The 22607-nt window shown below is 51.9% G+C and overlaps 1 protein-coding gene across 2 annotated transcripts in view; it reads left to right on the forward strand.

The window, feature by feature from the left end:
* Positions 1-22607, forward strand: part of LOC144098254 (uncharacterized) — an 86565-nt gene that overhangs the window by 56597 nt on the left and 7361 nt on the right. The window lies entirely within an intron of this gene.

The following is a 22607-nucleotide window of genomic DNA, read 5'->3' on the forward strand; positions in this document are numbered from 1 at the left end:
ACAAACGGTTCGAAACTTTGCCAAAGGATGGATCTGACAGAGAGTGGACCGAGCGCTGAGCAAATGGCAAGTCCAGCGGGAGGTAGATTTTCAAACCAGAATTCAGTGGTTCCCGGCGCACATGGGAGAAGTACCGAAGACATATCGCAACCGAAACGAGACGGCACACGCCAAGGCGCGCGAGCTCGCGAACCGCGCCGGCGACCGTCGTCCATGGGACAGCACCAAAGACTGCTTGACCAGCTACAACGAAATTACCATGGCCCTCTGCCTGGCCCGCCGAACCTTCCCTCCGCCCAACGACAAGCTGGACAGGGCGCACGCGGTGGCCCTCAGACGACTGCAGACGCTCACGTACCCCGACCCGGAACGGTACCACATACCCGACAAATGCATGCAAGGTCTGCCACACTGATATAGCCACTTTAACTCATATGCTCTGTAGTAGTAAGTGGTTTTATTAAAATAATATTAAAAAGGAAGGAAAAGATTTTTGCTAATCCCGGCATCTGCAATCGATACTGAAGCATTTGAGCTGGGGCAGCGGAAATAAAGGATATCAGGCAGAAGGGAGAAATGAAATGAAATGAAAGAGGTGAGGGGACAGGAAGAGAGGAGTGGGGGAGAGGTAATATACACAAGCTATTTACACAATAAGAAATGTGTCCTGGTTGTTCGCGTGATTAGTTCATGAAGGAGCAACAGATGCTCTGGGGCTGTAACAAAAGCCCGCACGGTGCTAACTCCGGAACCCTCCCGCCGCGGTGGGCCGCTGCCTTGCGCAGCCCCAGCCTCGGTGACCAACTCTGGGCCGTCCAGCAGGCCCGCGAGGCGACGGCGAGGCAACACCTCGACGTCCCCACGTGGGAGACCTAAGGCAGGACTTTAAATGAAGTTGTTACCAACCAACCATGAGCGTGCAACGCATTTTAATTACGGGTGAGCGAATATTGAAGCCGTTCGAGTACCGAATCGAATGTCTTCCTATTGGATTCCTCGAACGGATCAAATAGTGCATGGTCAAAATTAGTTACAACGAATCGAAAATGTTCTTAAGCTCTTTAATTCTTTCCGTGCAATTGGCGCGAAGTTGGAATAACGCTCGTACAGGAGATTCTGCAAAGCCTGGTTTTATGGCTGAGCTCGGAAGCCATTGCTCATCTCGCCCTTTACACCTGCACCGGTGCTACATGATTTTTGGGATGGGCGAACAGGACTTTTTCGAAACCGAATCGAATACGATTAGGCTAGCTTATCTACCGAATCTAACACAAATAGTGGACCTTGAACTAAACCGCAGATCTGTGGGATTATTCGCTACTTGCACGAATATTGATGCGAAACTGTGAAACAACGGCGCTCTAAATTATGGCTTTAAAGCTGGCAGAAGTAGCGTCACTGGTCCCCGCGAGGAGAACGCGAAGATGGTGCATTAACGCCGTGGAGGTCGAAACACGAGTCACTTTTTGGTATACCGATGCTGGCAGTGAACAAACCAGCATGACCTCCGATGTCACGCAGTGAAGGCCGCCTACGCTAAACATGGATCAATCCTGCCGCGTCGCCCAGTCTTGAAGGCGCGCAGCCGCAGAAATGGAGCGCACAGCAGCGTCGCTTCCAGCACGTAAGCCGATCGCGGCGTCCGAGGGGGCCTTGTTCCAACTTGGTGCCAAATACTCGAAGGCTATTCGAAAGCATGAGACGCAATTCGATTTGTTCCGAATTCTAACGATGCGGTGGCCTTATGTTAGACGATCCGCCAACCATAAGGAAATTTGATTATTAGAAAATTTTCGATATTCGCACACCCCTAAAATTTATTTTGTGTCGTTAACAGTAGCAAAGGGTCATTTTCCTCTATGTATAAGATGATGGTCATAGACTTATGTACTGACTTCGTGTTGCGCAGCCCCTGCCCCCTCCCCTTCACCCGAAGTGGAGACCGTTGGTTCTTTTGACAGGTGTAGCTATAACCGCATATTGGTTTCCTTCATCTGTATAAGTCCAGAAGTTATAGCGCCGTACCACAGTGCTCCCACTAACGCTTCGCCGTTTCGCACTACTAGTTTTTTTTTTTTTGTTTAATATACGCTCAAGTGGCGAATATTCGTAAAGACATTCGATTTGTTTTATATTTGGTTCCACCATTATTGGAATGGCGTGCAATTCTGTTTCTATCAACACTTTTCGTATTACATTCGGTTTTGAAAAGCATTTTTCGCACGCCCCTAATTTTGATGAGTACAATGAATTGTTTTGTTTTTCTTTTTGCTAATTTGAAGCGTCCAGTCTGACTACTTCCGGGGACCGACGTTTCCCCGAACACGACTTTCATCGCGACGAGTAGCAAGTCCGAAAGATGCAGTATACTCCGACCACTCCGGAGCGAAACCTGAGGGACTACAGCACAGCGTGTGTCGTGAAATGAGCCGCCACACGAGAACAGCGCGCGGCTGGCCAGAGCGCATGCGCCGTCTCCGGCCGTGTGCAGCTGGAACGCGGTGTTCTTCGTCTGAATTGTTACCATTCGCAGAAGCTACGGTGTCTTGTGCCCCCCTTTTCGCCCTGTTATTTCTAACGCAGTGTTTAACTCTCTGTCTCGGTGCAACTGCTGCGCTGCAGTTTTGTCCCGGTCGTTAAATGGTCTCGGCGAGCCCGCAGAGCGAGGAAAGCAAAGCAGCCGCGTTGCCTTCATCTCCGCCCAATGATAGTCACACGTGGACAGAGACCGTCGGGTTAGCGCCGCCCGCGTGTAATCGCCGTGAGCGGCCGCCGCAAACATCGGACGGTCATCATTGGTTCCCTTGTGCTGTGAATGTCATTATGGGGAAGAGCGTTGTCTCAAGGTGGACAGCGCTGAGCAACATTCCTTTTACCCAGGCTTGAATCGTGTCCAGCGGAAAGCAACACTCAGTCCTCTTCCGTCAGAAACAGGGCAGTGCCCTACTGGAAAGATGTAAATACAGGAGGACCACACAAGCAACGCGCTTTCCTAACATGCGCATGCTTAATTGTTCCGCTTTCAAGCATCTTTCAAGACGGACTGCACGCAGGTTATATTTACTCCTGGTTGTTTAGTGACATCCTTCCCTGGTCTATAGAAGCAATCATACAAACGAGGGAATCTACCCCGCGTCCGTCATAAATAAACCTCCAATAAATCTCACACCGTGCTCTGGACTGAGCAGCCTGGCGCCAGCACTCAATGCTTCGCCTATCGGCGGGCCCCGCAGAGTAAGCCCGCCCAGTAGCAGCAGCAGCAGCAGCAGCAGCAGCAGCAAACGCGGCCAGCATATTCCAAGTGCACCTGGAACGCCTTGGGGCGTCATCTGCTGAGCGCTATCTGCGCAGCCATCGGAAGGAGGCAGCACAGCTGAGCTCAGGTGAAGGAATCTGCGCCGAGTGGACGGATGAGACAAGAGAATTGGGGCACAGAAGACGTCAAAAACAGCGTGAACGCGATAGACAACAAATCACCATTACGCGGATATTTGCCAGCGCAGCTATCAGTGCACGCTCGCGCCCCCGTAATTATTGAAGTGCGCCTTCCCACGTCAGCGTATTTGCGCGAGCACGTTTTTAGTGTGAGCGTGAAACATTGAAAAGCTCTCGGATGAGGCCGTAAGCCGCGGGCCTTTCGGACTCGGTGCCACCACGCGTTATTAGCTGTTGCTCAAGATTTACTGGCTGTGCGGAGAACATCGCTCGCCAGGCACCTTTGTTTATCGCCTGTCGCTTCATGGAACGTCGCCCGGGGCATTCGCCTTCGTACGCCAACTGCGTTTCTTATTGAGAAAGCAGGCACTCCGCTCGGCGCCGCTCAGGTGCGGGTTGGTCGCCCACTGAAAAGGCTTCAAGGATCGCTAATACAGTCGGCAGTAAATTCGGTTCGGGTACCGAGGGCGTCGCATATGCTCCGCTAGGTGGAGCGAGCGGGCTTCTATATGCGTTAATAGTACTTCGCCGAGAGGCGCTGCTGTCCAGCCGAGCGCTTTTTTTGTCAGCGACGGCAGCGAGTTTAGCGGGACGCGTCTGGTAGAAGCTGCGCCTTTCACATACCGCATCGCCTGGCGTGCTGCGTATGACCGTGGGGCGTTCAAGTGGTATTCGTTAAGGCGATCCACGCAGCCGGCCGCCGTTTGGTCTCGGCCCAGTTGCTTTGCACCTAGAAAACCGGACGCACTGAAGGGCTCATCACGGGCCACTGGAGAAGGTGGATGCAAACTTGTACGAACACGCGCGGGAAATTCCGCTGCCCCTGGCTCATACCCCTGTCACACGGGAACCGCAAAGGCCTTTGAGAATCAGGTCCTTATATGCAAAGGCGTAACAAGTGCAGCTACATGGCACAAATGTTGCGCCCTTGCCGCTAAGGGCCTTGGAGGCGAAGGCGCTCGTCAGAGACCTTTGGAGCCCAAAGGCGCGGCCTTAGAGAACGTGCTGTCGCAGTGCCACCCAACGTCAAAAAGTAAAAGCAATAAAGAATAGATACAGCCAACAATGTTTGAAAATATTTTTTTAAATACGAAATGTGTGTCTGGATTTGTTTTTTGTGCGGGTGTTTATATTTTATGCCCAAATTTCAAGGCAGTGAAAGTGTTGCAGCCACAACGAGTGCCCCTGGTGGCCAAGGCAATACACAAAACCTGCTGCTGCTAATGAGAGTAGCTGCTGAAGTACTTTTAAGGAAGCTATCAGAATAAAAAAATTGTCATAGCTCAACGAATGAATGAGAATACCCCACTTTAATTTTAAAACACTCACTTCAGCCGCATTGAGCACAGCAGCGGGTGCTAAAGCCTGAACGACTGTTTCACCTTTGGGCTGCACCGTGTAGCTACGTGGCTGCTCCTTTAAGCTGTCGCTCCTTTGGTGAAAAAAGGTGCCTTTGCTCGAAAGGCCTTCGAGGAATGCTGCGTGACAGGGTTATTAGTTGCAACTCGTGATTAGCACAACACTGCGCCTGTAGTTGTCTCTTCGTTAACCCGTGTGTGACGCGCAAAGCACGGCAGCAGTGACGGCATGGGGAAAGGGCTGCTCCTTCGTCCCGAGGCAAGGTCACAAGGAGGTAGGAAAGAAACACGGCAGAGATGCCCGAGAGGCGTTACAGAAAACGTGTCCGAACTCACGTGCTTTTTTTTTCGTACTTCACGAAGGAAAAACAGCGACGTAGTCATGCGCCTGTAGCAAGCACTGCCACTAGCTGATCGAAGCATCCTCATGCCCGGGCGTTGCCATAGCAGCGGAGACGCAAGTCGCTCCTTTATTGGTGGTCGGCTTGAAAGAAAGTTGCGCAAGGGCGCCTCCTCAAATTTTTATTTTTTCCATGGCTGCAACCAACTTTCAGCCTTTAACCGAGAGCACATATTGCATATTTACGAAAGAAGTCGATGTAAGCTTGGCCTTGTTTTTGTTAGAAAGGCCAACAAAAAAAGCCACAACAACCAGCGCTAACAGAGCTCGCCCGCCTCGAACCTCAGTTGCCTTTGTGGTAGCGAAACGTTAACAGTAGACTCCGCGAGACCGAACTCTTTACGGAAGCTCTTGAGCCGGCGTCATCGCACTTCCCTAATTCCTGGTGGAAATGCATTTTAATGCACGAGGCGTCTGCGTTGGGGCGATAAGAACGTAGAGGCGCGGTTGCCGAAAGTAATAAACACCCGATCGCGATGGGGGCGCAGATTGTGGAAAGAGACAGGAAAATGTGCGAATGGACGGGCGCACCATTGCACGGAACTGTCTGCGCGCCAGCATCACAGCCGAGCAGGAAACAACCCCACTGAAAGATGCGCGCACACGAGTGCTGCTCCGACTGCAGCCACGTGGAACCAGAGAAATCGTGCTCGAGAGGAGTAGGGGGCAAGTTCGACGTTTTCCGCCACAGCGTGTCGGCGTGACGGAAAAGTCCCGATTGGTCGAAAATGTTGCAAGGCGCTCCCACAGGTGGCCAGCCATCGCACAGCGGCGCATCTGAGCTGCAGGGATCGGCAACGCCCCAAGTGCAGTCTCCCTCCTCACCTTCATATAAACACTCACGTTACAAGGGCGCCTCTCAAGCTGCTACACAATTGACCCACCGCTGTATTTCCTGGCAACCGCACCTATGTAGCCTATACACACGAATCGAACCCTAGCTGACCCTCGGGTTGAGAGCCCGACACGCCACGTCTATACGCCACGCAGGAATGTTCGTATGCGACTTCGTATGAGCGGGGCTTGTCGCGTGGCGGTGCAGTGTGTCTGCGTGGGCAAGAGGAACCGCTGTGACGTCATAACCTTAAAGGCGGAGTTTAAGTGTAATCTCAACTTATTGTTTTGCTTTACCCGCTGCTGAGGCGTTTTTAAGTGGCCATAGTGGCCATCCCCTGCATTTAGCCCCTGTGTGTTTGTCTGAAGCCAGTTTACCTGCCCACCGTGCCAGGGGGCAGCTCAATTAATCGTGAGAGGTTTCTCGGGAAGTGCCACCTGGATCACAATCCAACCCAAGTCCCACCGATGGCAGCACCTGCCATATAATTGCAGTGGCGCATCGCGCCATGAGTGGTAGGAAGACTCCCGGCGATCTATGAATGAAGAGAATGACCTATTTTGCATATATGGACATTGACCCATTACCGTTATTCAAAAACTGCCCTCCGTGAACACTGGAGATGAAGTGAAAACCGAACGGATGGCGCACCTGATTCGCTTTTGGCCCAACTACGCAAATCGGCCACTATTATTTTTCTTTCCTTCTGTACGGATACAAATTAGAGACAGGGATCACCTGGCTGGAGTTGTTGAAACGCATGAAGCAGGTGAAGGTGCTCTATAGATGGTTCTGAGCATATAAATATCCTTCGATTTTTTACCCGCGTAAAAATGACAGATAAAAATGATTGCAAATCCCGATCATTCCGAAAAATGTGTTCTCGCTACAGTGAAAATTGGATGATGTCAGCGCGCTGTCGTGGACAACTTTCCTGTCCAAGCTTTGCGCCCTGGCAGAAGCCGCCCGTGTTTAAAGTCGATCTTCATCAGGCGAGCGGCCGTCAGGAGCGAAGAGGGAGCTGCAGAGACACACATGAGGCGCTATCTATGCCTTCGTCTTTTTCTGCACTGCTTTTAAGCACAAAATTAACACTACTAGGCTCGCTCACAGCGCTCGATGTCTCTGTATGCCACCTGCGTGACAGGATTCGCATACGGCTGTAGTCAAGGCTACTCTCTCGAGCATCACACGAGGTGCACTCATGGCAGGGATGCTTCCGCCATTGTGGTACACATGTCGCGTCGTTCTGAAGCTACGGAGGCCGTATCGCCGCCAAAGCCTGGCGGCAAAGCTTTGATGGGCCGCGTGGGCTCACCGAGGCAAGGAACCAATGAGGTGTTTTCGCCGGGCTTTTAGAAGCACTGCCGAGCGATCGCAGCGCCGTCTGGGTATACCGAAGATTCCCCACATCACGCAGACTCGCTTCATGGGCAGGCTGAGAATTTAACAGTCACCCACGGCAGATGTTCTGTTGCATCTCGTAAAAGGGGTGCGCACCGCAACAGACGACTCGTAGGCCTAGTTTGACAGGTGTCCTATCCACGCAGCGGCGCTTGACCCTATGAATACTGTCCCTAGAATATTCTAGGGACCATAGCGCGACGGAAGGACAAACTGGCAGGTGTTCTGAGAAATGTCCGCATACAGGAGAGGCATCGAAAAGGCAGCGCTTGAATCGATTTAACATTTTTTTCTTCATTTTAGACGCTGATGAAGCAAACATATGCCTTATTTTGTCATACATTACCTTCCCTGCCTCTTCCTCGGAACCAACTATGAACCAACTAGCCAAAACCCCCTTCTGCGCCGAGCGCGGCCACCCTCCCGGCGCAGAAGATCGTTGAGGCCGAAATGCGCGGTCCCTCTGCGCGGCTCTGTCGCTTCATCCGTTCCTTAAGCGACGCGCTGCTGATGTTATCGGGAGAGCGCGCGAGCGAGTCCTTGTTCGCCTGCGCTGTTTTCGGGTTAGAACAAAACAAAAGTCTGCATGGCCCCTCAGCTTGGAGTTGTTTCTCCCTTGTTCCCCTCTCCTGCCAGTGGCTGCTTTCTCCTGTGATTGTCTGCCGCTGATATCAAGTGGCCAGAAACACTCTTGCGTTTCGCAGAGGCTGATTGATATGCGTGAACGTTGGCGCCATCTGTCATGCCTAGGCGGCGCCAGACAAATGGAGACATCCAGCGGCGGAGATGCATAGCGAGTGGGTGCCACACACGGAGAGCGCAGCGCGAAACTTCGGTTTGTTTACTGCTCGCTCCCGGAGAGCAGGAAGAAAAATACGCTCAAGCGGAGTTAGTCCTGGACCCTTCCCTATATGCGGGCCGAGTGGTGCTCATTCCAGTCCGCGTTTTCGTGCGACCTCGATTTCCATAGCAAAATCAACCTTCAGATGCCGCCTTCAGGGCTTGTACAGTGGCGGAGTTGCTCCAGCAGTAGTAAGTGGTTTTATTAAAATAATAATAAGAATAAAAAGGAAAAAATTTTTGCTAGCCCCGGCATCTGCCATCGATACTGAAGCACCTGAGCTGGGGCAGCGTAAATATAGGATAACAGGCAGAATGGAGAAATGAAATGAAAGAGGGGGGGGGGGGGGGGGGACAGGAAGATAGGATAAGGGGAGAGGTAATATACACAAACTATTTACACAATAAGAAACGTGTCCAGGTCGCCTGCTAAACATTAAATAACGACAACCCTCCTGTAACACGCCGGCAGGTAACAAGGCGCTTATACTCATGTGCAGTTCTAAACGACGAACCCTAAAAGGAATAAGGAAGGGTGCGAGCTCTTATACTAAAAGACTTGAGAACTCTTTTTACTGGGGTTTATTTCCATTTACCAAGGGTCGGAAAGTAGAACAAGTAGAACCTGGCAAGAGAATCCTTAAGAAGATTATAATGCTGGATACACGTCGGAGCGCGATAAACCGCGCAATCGTCGCTTTGTATTCCATTTAATATCGTAAGAAGGTTTCGACACCAAAAAGAAAAGGAGTGGTCTAAGAACTGACCCTTGCCTGATCCAGTAGAATACCTAGCTGAAAGCTAGTGAAATGACAGCACACGCACTGTGACAGTAAGAGAAGGAAAGCCAGAAATCCAGTTACGCAAGGAACGATCGCTCAGTGCTGAATTTCAGCAGTGGACAAATTGTGTCCTATGCTTTCTACAGGTCTCCGAATATTTCACCAGCCTGATTACCTACACCGTGAGAACGGCTGAGCGCATTCGGCTAACTGCGAGATGGTGCCCGAGTGCCGCTGGAACCCATTGTTCAAGTTTACGCAGAACGCCGTTGGTTTGCAGAAACCCCATTATTCTGTCTGCGTAATGCTGCTACAGTGAAATCAACATGACGAATTGCATACCCGCCTTCGCATGTGCATTTATGCTGATGTTGCCCATTGCAACTTCCGCGCTGTGTTCCGCACGCAAGTTGGCGCGTGCATCTCATATACCCAGCCCGTAACGGACCCGCAGCGAGCCTTGCGAGCAAGCAATATCCAGCAAAGTGAAACGCGTATTTTGTAGCAAAAGCTGCATTGGCCACGAACTCGCAGTTTTACCGTGCTCGCATTCCCACAGTGGTCGCACCGCACCACGTGACGAACCGCGTGACCAGCCACGGCGCCGCCCCGCCGGGAGCAGCTCCGCACCACGTGACCGACCACGTGACCAACCTCCAGGACGGCTCAAGATTTAATCATGAATAAAGGCGCATGTAGTGAATGCGTGCCTTTCATATATTAACTCTTGCGAAGCAGATGTCGCCGCGCTTTCACTACGTATATCCTGGCCTGACAGAGCTAGGACATCATCAGTTTTATTGAAGAACATCCGCTGACGACAATTGTGCCCGCTTCTTTGACTCGGTGGCAAGGCCAGCCGCTAACACGCCAGATTTTCCAGCTGGCGGAGAGTGGAAGCTCTCGCAAATGCCTCGCTTCACCAGAAGACCAGCTGAACATGTGCACACTGGCTTTCCCCTTTCAACGCACAGAGACAGAACTTCCCACATCGGGATTTCGCACAGCGGTCTCTCCTGTGGCCGACGACTGCTCAGACGGCGACGATGCCACGTCGTTCGTCGCGTACCGCCGTTTGTTCAACGCATTGTTTTCATGCATCGTTGACGAAGGTCCAGCAGCGCCCACAGACCCTGATGGAAAAAGGACTTTGGCTGCAGCAGCTATGACATAGCTCAGATTCCAAGTTCGCTCTTCGCGCTCCGCCAAAGGTGCCCCACCGTCCGAGCCAGTATAGCAGACGAGATCAGGCACGCTTGACTTGGTAACTGGAGCTTCACACAGGAATTTACATATTGCAACAGACTGAGCAGCGAGCACAACCGACTGGAACTGGTTAAGGGAAAATCTGCCCTCCTTGGCATCGCCGAAGATGCAAGGGATCTAAATCTAGCTCAGAACAATTTTCCAGGCTCTGGGGCCCGGTTTTGAAGACCTAGGAGCCTGGCCCACATTTTCCATCACCCAATCATAACTCAACACGTGATTTGTTTACAAACTGCATGACATGCCTCCAATTTCCGCAAGGTTATAAACTCTCTCCCTAAAGAGCATCAAAATTGCTTTTAAAAAATCGGCATTCCGGGAATGAACTACAAAATTATTGGCGCACTAGGTTACGTTCCATGCCCAATACTCCCACAGTGTTACACAAAGTCTCTTCCCTACGAAATAAACAGAAAACAGATTAAAAGGCACCAAAAACACTCCCACGTGTCGCCGGCTTCCTGAAGACTCGTGACTCTCACTGTTAGGTCAATTATCGGCTAGTTTCTGAACGATTATGGAAGCTTTGTGTGTTGAATTACACTTCCGTTTCTCAAACGTTTATTTAAAAGTCCCTGCGTGACTCTGCACAACAAAGGACTATAGCATGCTACTGTGCACATGGCACCCACGTCTAAATAGTCCACAAACACATCGCTAGCCCTGTCCCAAGGCACTGAGACACGTTAATGCTTCCAGTCAGCATTAAGTCGCTTGGGCACCCGCTTTGCAGACACTTTCGTCATGTCTAGCACATCAGTAAGTAAACCCACGAGCTCCCGTGAAGAGTTTAGGGTCTCTGCTATGCAGATGGCCAATATCCTTCCATTTCCAAAACCATTTCGTGAACTGTGTCCCAATTTTCTCTAGACGTCGCGTCCACTGGCATCCCAACATGTTTTCCATCTTTAGTGCCTGCGCATGATCCAGCCACCCGCCATCTCACTGCGGTGTCTGAAGCGGCACTCTCCGCAGCAGTTGACGACAAGTATCCTTTACCTTGCTCCCGGAGAATATTCATCACACCAGGGAACTTCTTCGGCTTGAAGTCAGTAGCGATCGCCGGCTAATTAAGTTCACCACCACGAAAAAAAGGAAAATGCGGATTAGTCGGAAGAAATTCACCTCTGAAATCTCTAATATGAGAGGTTTTCTAGTGAAGTACCTAATGCCGTCATTTCTCATTTGGATCAGGGTGAAGCTCAAGATTCATCAGCATCCACTCCTACCACTGAGCAAGGGTGCCAAGTAAGTGGACGTGATCTCTGCGCTGGTGTCCAATCCACGTTTGCCGAAGGCATTTAGAGGGTCAGACTGGGAAGCGATGGGCATAGGAGATAAATGAAAACACTCGCACAAAAGTTCAATGCCCTTTATTTTGTCATACTTAGAACGTGCTGACTGTCGCGAATTTGAAACGCGTTCCCCACTGCACAAGAGAACGCTATCGCGTGCAGGTTCGAACGAAGCAACAGACAAATCGAACAAAACAAAATGAAGCCTTGCTTATAATTTAAACGTAAAGAGCCAAAAAGAAATTAAAGCTCAACGAAAAACACTCACTCAACACGCGCACAACACTACAGGTTAGAGGAACGGGCTCACCAGATATTGAGCGGCCCATGTTAAGCGGGGGTGCCTTGTAGACAGGGCGGACGCGGGTGGTTGTAGTGCGACGCTTCGCTGGCGCTGCGCCGAAGGAAGCGACGGAAGGAAGCCAGGTGGTGTTAGGAGCGGAGAGGAACGCAGGGAGACGCCGATTGTCTCCCGTCAAGAGCCCGAAGAGCTTGGCAGCAGCAGGAGTGTAGCCAGGACCGGTCGACGGCGTCACGCAACGCCGGCGGCTTAAAGCAAGCTATCCAAGGGTGCCTTTAGGCAGCACGGACCCTCAGTCCGTTGGCTGCCGCCTCCATACTTGCAAAGAACGCAGGAGGCTTGCGTCGGTGATCCAAGGGAGGTCCACAGCAGCACGGACCCAACGTCCGACGGCTGCCACCTCCACCCTTGAATGACAGCACCTCCGCTGTGCTCTCTCTTCGCACCTCGGGCAGCGGAGGGCTACCGGACTAAGCGATCCTTAACAATACTAACCGACTCTCAAACGGCATGCCGAAACCTCATGTTAGGCAGAATAGGTCACAAAGCGCTCCGCATACTCCACTCTGGGGACCGACCCAAACAAAGCACAGAAGAAGAACCAATAAAACATACGATGGTATGGACGCCGGGACACGCGGGAGTGGAAGGCAACCAAGCGGTCGACAGGGTAGCTCGAGGGTACACTTTCTACCGAGCTCCCTCCACAAGCGACCTCGAGGAAGCCGAACCTGTCCCTAGAGATTACTCGGCAATCTTAAACCACTACAAGGGCTGCAGGAAACGGTACCCCCACCACATAAATCTCTCTCCAGGGAAGACGCCGTCGCCTGGAGGCTGCTACAGACGGGCTCATACCCGAATCTAAATACACTCAACAAAATACAACCCACACAATACACAGACAAATGCCCATGGTGCCATGAAACACCCACGCTCTATCACATAACGTGGGCCTGCCAGAAAATAGAGGTGGCACCAAAAATACCAAACCCGAGTGTGGAGCAATGGGAAGGAATGCTCTCCGGCGACCGTCAGGACGTCCAACTTGGGCTAATCCGGCGAGCACAGCTGGCAGCGGCATCCAGCGGAGCCCTGGACTAGGGGCAGACGACCATTGCTAAGAAGACGGGCGACACACCTGACTCCGCCAAATTGCTCACCTACTCTCTAGAGCTCAATAAACGTTTTCCTTCCTTCCTTCCTTCCTTCGTTACTGATCCGGAGTTCCCGGGTTCGAACCCGACCGCGGCGGCTGCGTTTTTATGGAGGAAAAACGCTAAGGCGCCCGTGTGCTGTGCGATGTCAGTGCACGTTAAAGATCCCCAGGTGGTCGAAATTATTCCGGAGCCCTCCACTACGGCACCTCTTCTTCCTTTCTTCTTTCACTCCCTCCTTTATCCCTTCCCTTACGGCGCGGTTCAGGTGTCCAACGATATATGAGACAGATACTGCGCCATTTCCTTTCCCCTAAAACCAATTATTATTATTATTCCTTCCTTCGCACCTCGGTTTTCTCAGCTCTCCGCTCCTCGTGCTTGCCACGCTCTTCGTTGTCATCGCCACTCGCACGCGCACTCGCGCAACGCTGGGCTGGCACGCGCAGCGCTCCGCTGTCCGACGCACCGCGTTCGAAAATCCACCGGCGATTTCGGATGCACATCACAGTGCCCCACCTGTCTCGTGTACGTTGCTTCTCTGTTTTTTTCTTTTTTTTTAAGGATTTCTCGCTCACGGTCAACGACGCCGGCTCCTTAACGCTGCAGCGTTAATAATGTGTTTTCTTCATGTTTTCATATTTTCTTCTCTGCAATGATGCGGAAGACACTACTACGCATGAATCGCCAGTGGTGTTCACCTAGGACCGCTGAATAATTTATAATCGTATTTTTATATCATGCTGTTTCGGTCACAGCCGAAGGATGGCTGTGGCGTCAAAGAGGGGTTTTATGTCACGTGAGGCATGGAAAAACGTCGATATAATCGCTGCTTCGTCGTTTTAATTCCCTGCAGTGCCGAAGTCAGGGTTCCTCAAGAGCCGGAATGACATCCAATGTGGAAGCAGCGATTATTATATTGAGTATTTTTTTCACGCCTCACGTCACCTATAACCACACTATCACGTCACAGTCGTCATTTGCCTGTTGAAACGGAAGCCGGAAGAGCACGACAAAGAAATTTGATTATAAATTACTTTTCGGTCGTAGGAGAATACCAGGTTGTAATCCATGTATAATAACACCTTACATATATAATCGCAAACACGAACACACGAACCCAAAATTCGCGTGTCTATGCTCCCTTAACAATGTTGGCTAGCGGACGACACGAGCGGATGTCCACGCTATGGACGGTTTGCCGCAAGGTATAGCGACTCTGCTCGAACTCGCGGCCAGTACGCAATGGTATACCCTGCTACCGACCTGCTGATGAGGCGCGTTTTGCTATGCAGAATGCTTTTCAGGGTTGTCTCGCACGATTTGATGCACACAGTCTTAGAGGAAAAAAATTGAAAAATGTCATAACTTTGTTCCACCATGATACGGGGAAGAAGTACACCTTATAATGCGTTGAAATTGTTTTCTCCTTAAAGTTGAAACTTATCACCAGCTAAATATGTAACTTGCAAGCTGGCAACTGCGCCTGCACTACTTGGCTAGTTAAAGGAGGCGATCACATATCGTCAAAACACCCGTTTTGAGCGATGGCTCATCCATCATGAACACCACCCGAGCGAAATTTATTTTGCATCAGCAATTCAACGGGAGCGAATCGCACTGCAACTTGGTCCTGTTCACCCAGTGCGGGGGGTGCTGAAGTTGGACCACCATGGTCTGCCGGGTTTGTTTCTCCAGTGTCAGGCAGCTTCATCGGGACTCGGTTTTGCAGCGGCGACATTGGGATCCGAAACTATACGCCTCCAGCACACGGGGAGGAGGACTATATATCCACGCACTCGTGCGCCGTTATCCAGCCATTGAGTTGTTGCGGCACGCATTCAGGGCCCTTCAGGTACAACCTCCGCCCCGCGAGACGGAAGAACATTTGTGGCCCTGCAGTGTGCCACTAATGTCTCGGCCCGGAGACATTTTTCGCGCAGCGTCATACACGTACCCGGTCTTAATTTACATTCCATTAACCGCAGTTGGCTGTGCTGCCTAGAAACAAAGGTGCAGCGTCGTCGTCGAGGAGCCGCGGATTACGGCCGAGCGGTTTCCCCCGTCCTCCAATGCCTCATTACGTCGGGGCGGCCGAGAATGGGCCTCCGGGATTTCCTCGAGCGGCGATCGTGGAGCGCCCGCTTAATTACGCCCCGTTGGCCACCCTGTGAAGCGAGGCTGCGGCTTACGGCGCTGCACCGGCCGCATGCCCTGCGGTGGCTGCTCCGGCAGGTTCGTCTCAAAAATGTCGCCTTGGCCGCATCTCGGCAAAGCCACCCAGGCGTAAATCCGCATAAACAGAATTTACGAGCAGCTACCTGAGGACTCCATCTACTGCAGAGCCCGCTAGGCGGCAGTGACGTCGACCAGCGTCAGTGTCTCCGTCCCGACGCACAGATAAGCAATAGCTGCGAGACTCGTGCTTTTCTGCCAGCACTGCGTCAGTTTGCGGGCCATTCTAAAATCGCGCTGATGTTGACGCCTGATTTCAACACACTCCAGCTTGCGACTCCTTCAACGCCCAGGCGCTGCTTCGTTGGCGCCACTAGTGCCTTCCCTCGCGTTCGTCTGCTCGTCGTTCCCGATGTTCTTTTCCTGCGGCGGAGAGAGAGAGCACGCACGGGGCGCAGAGAATTAAAAGGTCCGTCCGCTGTCGCAGAAGGCTGATTTATATTTTAAATCGACACTGAGGCCAGACCGGACGATGGCGACGTGCGGTGTTCTAACTTTGTCGTTCTGCTGGTAAGTGACCGAATGCGAACAGGACCAAGCATTGCTTTTGTCCTAACAAGGCGCCCTAATTTCTTCTCTCCCAGTCAGTCACAACGTTTTGCACGGTGTAGCCCCCTTTTCTATCGCCTTTTAAAATGTTTTCAAACGGCAGACTGCCACTCTGCAAACAGCGACGCTGCCAACTCGGTTAATGGCGAATATGGTTGTGGATACTATAGATACCGTTTTTTAGAGGCAGCTTTTTTAAACCACCTGAGCACGTAAAGCTGTACTGAATTTCATTCGACTCATATTTGGTCTTCTCGAAAGAAGGAATTGAAAGTGAATTAGAACGTATATATGTGTGTAATTAATCGCGTACAATTCACGAATGTGCTTGAACAAAAAAATCTAGCTAGACAACGCGCTTCAAAAGCGATGCCCCGTAGAAAGGACAGCATTTTATTGAAAAATTGGCGCTTAATGCAAAGGAACGCCCTGTACGTCGAAAACTGAATTTATGCCACGCTCGTGCCACTGGCTGCGCAAGCCGCTGCCGCGTTTATGGTATCGGCTGGTTAACAGACGCCGTGTACCAAACGCAAAGAAACTTCCTCGTGTCAGAATACTACGCTTCGAACGTTTTGCCATTTTTTTTTTGATCGGCGAAGCTATGTATATTTTTATTCCGGCAAGGCACTTTTGAGTGCCTCCAAGAAAACATGGTCGATAAAATTCAGCAGACTGTTCTTTGAAGCGCTTAATATTTTACGCTAGTGCGCCTTAAAGAACTTCTGTCTTCACGCGGGACCTATGGGTGACGACGCAGCAGCCTCGAAACAAGAACGAGGGCGCGAATTCACCCCCCCCCTTTTTTTTGTAGGTACTCATTTTTCTTCGCGCGCCAAACTGGAAACATTTGCCAGCCCTTCTGGGTCCCCTGCCATCGTACTGCGCACCGTTTATTGACCGACGGTTGAAAGCAGCCAAAGCAGGGAGGATGGCGCATGAGTCGGACGGGAGCCCCGGCGACCTCCGCAGCCAAAGCCCCTACCGCCGCTTGTCTGGCAGGGCGGGACAAACTGCGCATCACTGCTCCGTGGTGTGGATATTGCAGCGTGCACGGGGTTCATATTTGTGGACACAGAATGTGGGTTAGGTTTCTTTGCAAAGCTTACACGCATTGGAGTAGCGGCATATGTGGGCGCATAGAACGTGGTGTGCAGGCGGAGCCAGGCATGCTTCATGCTGGGCCCTGTGCTACTTCGTGGCAGCTGGCGAGCGAATCCTTGTGGGCGCCCTCGGCGTGCCTTCCTGCCTCTGCCTAATTTGCAGCCTCCACTATGAATGTGCAACGCTGTTTTCGGCAAAAGCAAGAGCTTTCAGGACAGGAGAGGCACAGTAACTGCGTCACTGCGTCACGTCGACCACGATGTGGGTCAAGGGAGTGAAGAGAGGAAGAAATTGCAGATAATTTCGACCTTCTGGGGGTTCTTTAACATGCGCTGACATCACAGTCGCCTTTTGCGTCTCTGCCAGCGTTGAAACGCGGCCGCCGCAACCGGAAAGGATCCAGCGTTCTCGAGCTCATCGAAATGCAAGCGACCGCCGTATGCTGTATTAAGAGACACCAGAGCAGACTCTTTCTCTCCTCCTTCCGTCACGTCCGTCGTGGATTGCGATAGTCATATTTCCCACCGTGGGGAACACAGCTAAACGTCGCTTGAAATGTTTCGCTCGTTGGCTCCAGTCGCCATACTGACACAGGCGCGTCACAAAGCAGCGCAGCGCCGAGAGCTTCTCACCGTTCCAGGTCGTGCGTCGCTCAGTCCGCCCAGCTCCCTTGCCATGGCCAGTGACAGGAGCCGACTACACCGGAGCCCAGCCGCATATCAGTTCGGCCACCGTTCGGAGGGACGGATTCGGACACTGCCATCGCTATGCGCGGCGGGGCCCGAAAAAAGCGTTGCAGCGGAGAGAGACGGCGGCTTGTGGCCAGCCAGCGGCGCTGCTGCGTCCGCCTCAGAAGCGCTGCTATCGATGCTTCGAGTGAATGCAGCTCCGAAGGCACGAGGGGCCCGTTGGCGAGCGTCGATGCAGCGCTGCCGAGAACAGAGCGCAAGTCAGGTGTGAAATTGGGCCCTTGTGTCCTTCGCAGCACGCCATTTCACAGTTCACTTAAAAACTACAATGCGCTCGTCATCAAGTCTTGCTCGTTGACGGTGGCTCGCGATGTCGCCGAAACCTCACCCCACCCTGACCGGGAGAGAGCCACGCGTTCATTGCTCGGAGTAGCGTGAGTGGTGTCGACACAGCCGCCTGGCTCGGCCCCTCTGCAGTGACGACGCGAACCGAAGGCGCGATAAACTGCCCCCAAATACGAGGTACAGCACAGCGCGACATGGAAGGACGCGTCGCAGCGATAGCTGGGCAGTGACAAAGTTTGCAAGAAACCGGACGTCGCTATGCGTGCTTGCTCGCTTGGTGCGCCCACTTCAGGGCGCAAACAAACCCCAGCAGCTGCAGTAGCTAGTCGGGCTTTGCTCTTGTGTTGGCGGTGCTCATTACCGAGAGTGGCGATAGATGCTCCTTCGGCCGAACGGACCGAGGTCTGCTTCCGCTCATCGCTGCCGGTCGATAAGGCCGATTCCTGGCGATGTCCCTGTCGGACATCATCGCTGAAACTCCACCAGGGGGGCTCCCGGGAGATAAGCTGGCCTGCAATCTTACGCAGGGTGCTGTCGCCGAAAGACTGCGAGGGTTGACCGAGTACGCGGAGACCTTCGCTGGGTGAGAGTGTTTCATCCGCCCTTCTTTTCTGCGCATCTGCTCGACCTCGGCGTGCGAATCACTTGACGCAGTGGTAAATGTGGCTGCGGAACGACGCCTTCATGTGTGATGGATGCAGTGACATTTCTCGACGCTGCTATCGACACGCCCGGTCCTGACTAAGCATTCGGGCTGGTTTTCCTCACCGGCCATCCAAGTTCGAATATGCCTCTTCCTTTCTTTTGCCGCGCTCATCTTTTGTTCATTTCCTACAGCCGCAGTTCTGCTGCCACAGAAGCTGTGGGCTTTCACTGCGAACACAAACTTCCCAGCTATAGGGATCCCTGGCAGCGATTTGAAGCCGTCGATCCCTTCGTGACATGGCGGGTTTCTGTTCTGTCCGTCTACCGAAGTTGTGGCGTGCTGTCGATGTGCAGTTTGCCATCGTCCCCGCTAGAAAACCACGTTGTTTCAACGCTGCCACCTGAAATTTCAAGAAAACTTCTGGGCCTTTTCTGGGTCTCTGGAGCAAAACTGTGGAGACGAAGCTGATCTAGCCGCGATAAAGACGCCGCGGCTCTATGATATTCGTGGAAGGGCTCTTGGTTTAATTCTAGATTAAGCCATCGGTTTCAGTAGGTTTCAGTAGACAGTGGTGTCACATCTATACAGCCAATCTCACATGGAGTGCCCCAGGGCAGCATTTTAGGGCCTTATTTGTTCAACATATACATAAATTATACCCTGGTGTAAAATTCATTATCTATGCCGATGATACCGGCCCGTGTATTTTTCATGAAAACGTCCAGGGATTGGTCAATCGTGGAAGTTAATGAAGTCATCAGTCTGGGCCTCCAGTAAGGAATTAATTGTAAATGTCGCAAAAACTCCAGCTGTTATCTTTCGAGAGAGGCAGGTTACTGCCTCTAGAGTTACTACACATTTCCCTCGATGTCGCTCTTCCCGTCTCTCTAGCCGCCGTCAGTGTAAACACATAAATAAGACTAAACACTGCCGCGACAGGGATTCGAGCAGATCAGCTTCGCTGGCCACTGCGCGAGAGCACTATAGGCTGTCGCCGCAGCCGATCACGCCTCGTATGAGACACTCTCGCGCTGCGCATTGCACATCGTCTTCTTCATCCGCTAATACTGCTATCGTACTAATACTAACATTCGCGCATGTTGTGCGTTTCACACCGTCGTCTTCATCAACTAATGCTACGTCGAACTAATGTCGTCGCCAGACGCCCCAACAAAGCAAAACAATGGGCCCGCAGAGCCTGAGAAGTCGGCAGAGGTGAGCTCAAATTTCGCGTTCGGTGGAATCGTAATCGTCTTTACAGTTTCTTTTTCTTTCTGACAATGTGCGAGCCATTTTTAAATAATTACGTTAGTGCCAGAATGTACAGGACTGGTTATAAGTTTTCTTTGAATATGGTGATCTCTGCTGGTCGTAAAATGTAAGGTAAGGGTTGGATCAAGTTTTGCAACACGCTTCGTGCGAGTTTCTACGACGCATGGTATATGCGAAAGGCGACGCTCCTAAGCGAAATACTTTGCACGATTCAGCACTGGAGGGCTTTGTGCTATTCTGCCTAAGCTTACTTCCGGCAATGTTGCCGCCTAAGTTTAAAACGAATTGAAAGAACATACGGAGCAGCCAGAGTGAACGCCCAGTCCACAGCAACGGGCCCGTGTGTTTTGCAGTTGAAGTGGTGTGCACCTTTGTGACACAGGAAGGGATCTTTCTCCATCCTGCCGCTGCATTCTTCACCGAAGCACCGACATTGTTCGCCTAATGGCGGGTAGGTGGCATGAGGGCGCGTTGTAAGAGAATCACCCCCCCAACCTTTCTCGGATGCACCGGTTCATGAAGAATGATCGGTCGCCGATTTTCGCCCGCCTACTTACGGCGTCTTCTCGACGCGAAAGGAGGAAAATGCGAAATGAAAGTTCTCAGGAGACGACAGAGCTGTTCCCAGTATCTCGTACCAAGTAACAAGCACGCCGATGACAAAGAAAGTATATGAGCGCATACTTTTTAAAATGCGCGTGTCTGAAGAGGCTCAGGTTTGTTGGGCACAGAGGACGCGAAATTTTGTTTCCTAACAAAAAAAAAAAGAAGTCAGAAGCAGCAGCGCAGCCCATCGGAGCAGACAATCGGAAAATCGGCGCAGCGGCTGCGACCTTTGTGCGGCCGCACAATGCCGTGGCGGGATGCGGTCGTTAGGCGTTCGCGAGCAACAACGTGGCGGCCCATTAGCGGATCAGGAGGGCCAAGGCGAGAAAGGCGAGAAAAATGAAGCCTCCCGCGTGCACTGCCATCATTTTTCTTCATTTCTGTTGGGAGCTTACGATGGAAGAATAAGTAAACCTGCTGGTCTCTTCTCTCGCACGGCATTCCAGCCGTGCTGTCTAGCGAAGGTGGCAAAGTTAATCGTTTATTCTTGTCAACCGCATCGAGCAACTCGGTGCTGAGAAGAGGCCGCGCTTGAAGAGGAACAGCGCTGTCAGCCTTTCGCGCTTCCAGCTCATCGCAGCAGCTTTGCTCCCCATCTGCAGCGCCCTGGCTTCTTCGCGTTTTCGCCATGTTTCTGCTTCCCAATGAGGAGGCTGCATTTTGTTCCACAAAGTGCCATAGAACAGCAGCAGCTCGGAAGCCATTCTTTTCTCTCGCCTCGGCCCAATATTCAGTCTGGCAGTGCAGTTCCCTCGCAGGAAGACCGTTGGGAACAGCCTCAGAATGCCACTGGCGCGGGTGTGTAGCAGCAGGCGATTCATGCACGCGGAAAACACGACGACGACCACGCATTCCGAACACGTGGCAGGAGGAGGCATATGTTCTAAGCTCAAGAAGGAGTTCGTGATCTAATGTATTAAAATCTCGTTGTAGGCAAGTCTGTTACTCGTCACGCAAAATCTAAAGCATGCAGCGTTGTTTTAAAACGCAGAAACACACAAGCGAGAGCTGTTGTCGTCCTTGCTTTCCCGCTCTCCTCTACGCATAATCAAGGTTCGTATTGGGACGGAATGATCTTCAAGGACGTCAAATCGAAGGGCAACATTTTTAAGCAGCGGCAACTTTGCCGTACAGGTGATAGATGAAAAATATCCGTTTCCTGCTCGATTCAGCGCGTGCAGTCAGTAATTGCGGGGTGCGTAATAGATTCCGAGCGTGTACTGAGCGTTACGGAGACCCACATGCGCAGCAGCGGTTGAAGCATTTGTGCAAGAAGTAGCTGCGGCTCTCCTTTGCTTGTCTATCGCTTATCGCTGCTTAAACATGATCCCGTCGGGGCTTGCTCACCACTGCACGCCGTCATTGCTACTTCGCATTCTTTCTTTCTTTCTTTCTTTTTGTGAGGCAGCCAGATGCGCATGCGCTGAAGTGAGGTGGAAAACGAAGCCAATGGCTGAGAACTTGGCATATACGTTTTTGCGCGATTACGCTCTGCGACGTCTTCAAATGAAACTTCGTTGTTTTCCTCCACATTTTTTTCCCGCCGGGATCAGAGCTGCCTCGCTACGTGTCGCAGCGCGCCGTCAGGAGGCGAATGTCACTGTACCGACCACGGTGCCAGACGAGACCGTGCGTGCCAACTCTTCGTTTATGGCCGCGCACGAACGCTTTACGGCAGCAGCTTCAAGCAGCGCGGCCGCCGAATCATCGTCCACAGAGTCATACTGGGTTTCCGCTGCAGCCGGGAAAGTTGCGGATCCCGTGCCGGCTTGGAAACTGTATCCGCAAAGGAGCCAGCTTGCACACTCTAAACGGAAATGAGCAAAAGTGAGCAAGCTGTGCTCTCTTTTATTAGAGAACAGCTTACTGCCTTTTTTTTTTAATCTCGTATTGGGGAAATACTGTTTAGAGTGCATGTCTTCTTGGGGACACGGTGATCGAAGCGAGAAGCACGGCTGACAGTGCCGCCTTGTATTCGAGTCTATAGCAGTATAGTTTCGTAATCTCCGGACTGACCACCGCGGGCCAAGTGCGCTTTTTTTACTCGTTGCGCATCTCTGCTTGCCACCTTCTTTCTTCCCGGCCGGC

The sequence above is a fragment of the Amblyomma americanum genome, chromosome 7, assembly GCF_052857255.1.
Source record: "Amblyomma americanum isolate KBUSLIRL-KWMA chromosome 7, ASM5285725v1, whole genome shotgun sequence".
NCBI lineage: Eukaryota > Metazoa > Arthropoda > Arachnida > Ixodida > Ixodidae > Amblyomma > Amblyomma americanum.